Source organism: Centruroides vittatus, unplaced genomic scaffold (genome assembly GCF_030686945.1).
Source record: "Centruroides vittatus isolate TY-2023 unplaced genomic scaffold, ASM3068694v2 scaffold_1152, whole genome shotgun sequence".
In the NCBI taxonomy this organism is placed as follows: Eukaryota; Metazoa; Arthropoda; class Arachnida; order Scorpiones; family Buthidae; genus Centruroides; species Centruroides vittatus.
Window position 1 is genome coordinate 1,494,054 of NW_027122670.1, and position 6,036 is coordinate 1,500,089.

A 6,036-nucleotide genomic window follows, 5' to 3' on the forward strand; every position below is an offset into this window, starting at 1 on the left:
TGTCACTAGAAAAAAAAAGTTATAGTTTAGAAAAATATCTTTTAACTTTTATACAAACAAAGACTGTTATAATCTATATTTCAGGGCTTATCATACACAGCAACCAAGTATTTGAAAGCAGTTTATTACACTTTGGTGTCTATACTCTACCATTTAAAATTTACAGTTATTACAAAAATATATTAAATTAACTAAAATGCATTTTGGAACTTGGGTTTTCTCTTCAGTTAGATTGTTATTATTATACAAAAAACCAATAAATTTTATAAAAATTACAGATGTACATTAGCAACATAAAATTAATCTGTATTAAACTACATTTGGTATATTTCTTTTTTCATTTATTTTCACCAGCCACACAATTAAGGCTTGTTTAGTCCATTTTGTATAATTCACATTATGATTTTAACCAATACATTTAAAATACAAATATACCTTGGAAAAATTTTTTATATAAAGACATTTACATTTTAATGTCTTTATATAAAAATTTTTCCAAGGTATATTTGTATTTTAAATGTATTGGTTAAAATCATAATGTGAATTATACAAAATGGACTAAACAAGCCTTAATTGTGTGGCTGGTGAAAATAAATGAAAAAAGAAATATACCAAATGTAGTTTAATACAGATTAATTTTATGTTGCTAATGTACATCTGTAATTTTTATAAAATTTATTGGTTTTTTTGTATAATCTAACTGAAGAGGGAACCAAAGTTTCAAAATGCATTTTAGTTCATTTGAAATATTTCTGTAATAACTAAATTTTAAATGTTAGTTTTCATAGATACCAAAGTGCAATAAACTGCTTTCAAAATACTTGGTTGCTGTGTATGATAAGCCCTGAAATATAGATTAAAACTGTCTTTGTTTATGTAAGAAGTTAAATAATAATAATGTAAGGGCAAAAAGCAGTTATAGAAAAATATTTCCTGAATTATTTGATCTCTCTTTATAAATAAGATATTTTAAGTTTAATTATTATTACTATACACATGTTTTAAAAAATAAGTTTTTAATCTTTTCTAAAATATTTTCAAAGTTGGAAAATTTGTAAAGGTTGAAAACTAACTTTTGCATCAATAAGTTCCAATATTGTGTCATCTTATAGTAATCGCAATTATCCAAGACAATGTAGACATCTTGGATGATCGAAAACTCTTATGGAGTATGTAGATACAGTATAAAGTGATTAAACTTAAAATTCTGTGTTTTAAAACATTAATGTTGCAATCATTATAAATAATAATTTTTTTAAATTCATATTGAAAAAGTAAATCCTTTGTACCATATTCAAGAGAGAGTTTCACAAATCTTGTCTGGGTGATTTTAAATCATCTTTTGATCTATGCTGACAAAGTACTCTCACAATTCACTCAGTTAAGCAGAATTTTACATCAAGTAACTGATTAAAAAGAAAGCATTCAGTTTGGATAAAGTAGTATACATCTGTATGACAGTGGGTTAATAATTTAAGTGTGCTGTAATTTTCTTATTTAGCTATTAAGTATTGAATATAAAAGAAAACTATCAAATTTCACATGAATTGTATCTGATTATATAAGATAGAATTATTTTAAATCATGCAGGTAAGTCCCAACGAAGTGTAGAAAACAGAATTTTCAAAATTAATAGTTATATGGGCAATGGATAACAACTGTTGATGCTCTCTAACATATCTGTTTTTCAATTGTTATATCGAAGTGTTTGTTGCAGTGTTTTTGCAATTTTTGTGAAAAGTTTTTGAAGGTAGGATTGGTAGGATCTTTGGACAAAGACCCAAATGAAGAGAGGTGCGAGTGGAGTAGAGGAGACAAATCATCGTCCACGGAATGTAGAAGTTAGTAGGTTTCTGCAAATTGTTGGAATATCCAAACAACAGTGGGCTTCCTTCAGAGACCTCAAAGCATCCCAAACATATAGAGCAGCAGAACTGTCTTGGCTTTGATCTCCACCTTCCCAAAGAAGTTCAAGGTAAACTGGAACTTCTGTTGCTGTTGCTTCAGCAAGGCCGAGTAATCCAAACCTTATCTGTCTTATGAATGGCCTTTTAAGAGCACATTTTGATAGATTACACACTCTCTTAATTTGCTTCATTCACTGACAAAATATTTAAACTTGAATTTAATTTTATAGACCTAGTATGCAGGCTGCTAGTATGGGAATGCCAAAAACAAGCAAATAGAGGCATTGCAGAAAGAATTTGGAAATTAAATTGTCAGTCTTTCTCAATTGTTGTGAAAGGGGAATTATATTACCAATTTGTGACTCGATCTCAGACTAGACAATAATACCTGGATTTGTCTAACAACCCAGATGTGACGGTTTACCTTAGATGAAAATTCTGGATGTGATGAATGATTTTTAAATGGACTTAATCTTTAAACGATAATTATTAGTGACTTTGGCTTATTTGACTTGAATTGTGTTGTAAATTTTATCATTACGATTTAACATTGGCCAACAAACTTAAAAATGAACGTTATTAAGATCATTAACTAACTAAAATCATGAATATTTACTCAATTCTCATACTGTATAAATTGTATTTATGTATTAGTTATCAAAACTTCCTGTATAATCTGAATTTTGTGTAATATTTTATCAAAATGTGAAGTATTTCTTACAAAATTAGTAATCTTCATTGCACAATAGGCAATTTTCAGCAATTCTGTTTATGAAAATGTCATACCGACATTTATGAATTTTGATATTCCAATGTAAAAATGCATTTGTGGACATAATTTTAAAAATATATTAGTCACTTCCTGTTTCCAAAGCATTAGCAGTGATCATTTAATTCCTCAAAAGAATTAGAAATTCAATTGAACAAGAAAAATTATTAAATTTGGCATTATTAAACATTGAGAACGAAATTTCAAACAGGATCAGTTACAATCAACCAAAAGACAATTTCTCAGCTCATAAAATATGAAAAGTGAAAAAATAAAATATTTTGTTTATTCTTCATCCCTCTAATGTCTTGTAATTTTTCTTTAAATTTTCATTGTAAATAAAAAAACTTAAGAAAAAAAATTTTATAAATTACAAATTAGTTTTGTTATATTAAATATAAGTACCCAGTACATAGCATTCTAATTCCTGTTTAATTAGTCTTTATTATTTAGTGCAATAAAAGTACTACTAATTTAATTAAGTATATTGTTATTTCTCTTGCAGATTAGATTATATTTCATTGTCCATAAATGTATATCTTGTTTTGTTTTTAATGAAATTTTATATAAAATTGTTCTTCAGTTTTTTTTTTTTTTTTTGCATGGGCAGTCAAACTTGAATTTCTCCTGAAGAAAAATGTCTGAAGTCAACACTACAGTACATGGGGCCACCCAGGGCTGGCACTGACATGTAGGGTGCCTTTACATGTGTGTATACATATATACAAACTATAAGTTTATATATAAGGTGTGTTCCATAAGTAATGTAATCAAATTCATAAAAATCATTTATTGAACATATTCTTACATTAGTCAAAAATCTTTGAAATAGCACCCTCCTGTGTTGATACTCTTGTGAAGGTGATGTTTCCAGGCCTGGAAGGCATTCTGGAAGACCTTCTCCAGAATGTCCTTTAGAGCCAATGTAACATAAGCCTTGATGTTTTCAATTGTGGCCCCTCTTAAACGAGGAAACAAAAAAAAGTCTGCAGGAGCCAGGTCAGGACAGAAGGGAGGCTGGGGAACCAATGGGGTATGGGTCCTGACTAGGAAATCGTTGACAATGAAGGCACTGTGGCTTGGCACATTGTCGTGATGAAGTTTCCACATGTCCTTGATGTCACTTCAGCAGTGCACGACCCTCCTTTTCATTCTTTTGAGCACTTCCAAATAGAAAGCTGCATTCACAGTGGTCCCAGCAAGTACGAATTCATGGTGGATAATTCCTCTGATGTCAAAGAAGACAATGAGCATGGTTTTGATCCTGGAATTGCTCATGCGTGCCTTCTTGGGGTGGGGTGACACTGGGGTGTGCCACTCTGAACTCTGAGTATGACCCCCCCAAGACAAAAAGGCAAAGACCCATGACTCATCACCAATGATAACTGAGTTTAAAAAATTTGAATCATTTTCACACATTTCCAAGAGCTTTTGGCACCGGAGCACTCGCATGTCTTTTTATTTGTCAGTCAACTTTTGGGACCAGTTCGGCGCACACCGTTTTCATATTTACATCTTCAGTCACAATGCAATAAACGGTTGTTTTCGTCACGTTTAGAGTGTCTGCTATCGAAGGCTCAACCGTCAGTCAGAGTTCAAACAATCATGCACACGTGTCACATTTTTATTGATTTGGGAGGTTGATGGACCTTTTCTCGGCCATCTTTGAACAACTTGTGCCGTCGGAAAACTTGTGATTTGGACAAGCAATCGCTCCCAAAGGCCTGCTGAATTAATGTAAAGGTTTCAATGGCAGACTTCCCAAGTTTAATGCAAAATTTGATAGCATAAACATTGCTCCACAAAATGATCCATCGTGTCATATTGCATTAACTCAAAACGGGGTTTACGGGAACGAACGTCCTCACCCGCCAGCAGCTTGGAGGCAAATGAGACTGGGCGAATTTTGAAGCTAACACCCTCCACCACCTAGCACAGCAGGTTAGAACAAGTTATGGCATATCATCACATCATGAAAAAATTGGTTGCATTACTTATGGAATGCACCTTGTATATAGTATTTTAAAACAAATTTCTTAAGGGTAGCAAAAGGAGAGTGGGTGCATGCATTTTGAAGGAAATAATTGTTAGTTTCAATATTTTAATATTCTCATATGAAATGTTTTGCTGGTAAGGTCAGTTCTCCGAACCTCCTCTCTCCTTGTAAACGACCATGGAATAGTCCGTTTTTATAAGATAAAAAGGGAAATTAAAAATATAATTTGATATTGAATATACTTTATTTAATAATTATTTTATATTTACATCATAACTTTTCTTGCCTTTAAACATGCAAACTTTTCACTACTACTAAAATTAATTTGTCAAATAACCAATTTCTATTGTATTCTTAATTTTTTAAAATGCCTTTTGTATGTATGTATGTGAAAATTACCAAAAGAATTGTGGCCGATTCTTCCGGACGGTAAAAAATTAATATATTTTTACAGTATTTTCTTTTCACCCGAAATCTTTGGCAGCTTTACTATTCTGGAACCTGTTTGCATTGCACGAATTGCATAAACTGTACCAGCACACCCAACTGTACTTAATACATACAATCACATAATCCTGTTGCAAATTAACTATAAAATTTTAATTGATCAATTTCATAGCTAAATATCTACTCTAACAAATGGACACTATAAAAAATGACTAGGTTAAAAACCAAATTTCTAGTATTCAGTGTAGAAGTGCTACAAAATACAAAAAAAATCCAGTAATGACTTGCATAACTTTCCTAACTTCATTAGCAAAGTTTGCAACACACTTATCAAACTAAATTTTTCAAAACTTAGGGAAGGTTGAATCCTGGAACATTTTTAGAAAAATTTCCTAGGACCAAAATCTAAATCTTTTATATACTAAAAAAAAACACAGACACTAACATAAAAGTTAAAAACTTGTGGTGCCATTGAGAGTGAAATGATATTAAAAAGTTAGTTTTATATTATTTAGTATTAAAAAAAAAAACTTAATTTCAAGGGTAGAGATAAGTTAAAAATATTATAAGTGCCAATAAAAAGTAATAATTTTCATTAAGTATTACCACTCAAAATATGATGCACAACTCCCCATCTCTCCAACCCCTTGAGTTCCATACTCCGAACTTTAATAGCATCAATGTCCCTTATATATAAGTTAGCATGCCAAATTTCATTTCTTAATTTTTATCCTGGATATTAAAAGAAATAGACAAAACACATGTCAATGGAATTTTTTTCCCGTTTTTGTCTTTGGGTTCGGATCTCAAAACATCCAGGTTTGAAAAATCCCCACGCAGTCAAATTTGAAACAATCACAATACTTTCCTGTATTTTAACAGCTGCAAATGTAAAAGCTGAATGAATATTGTTAGAG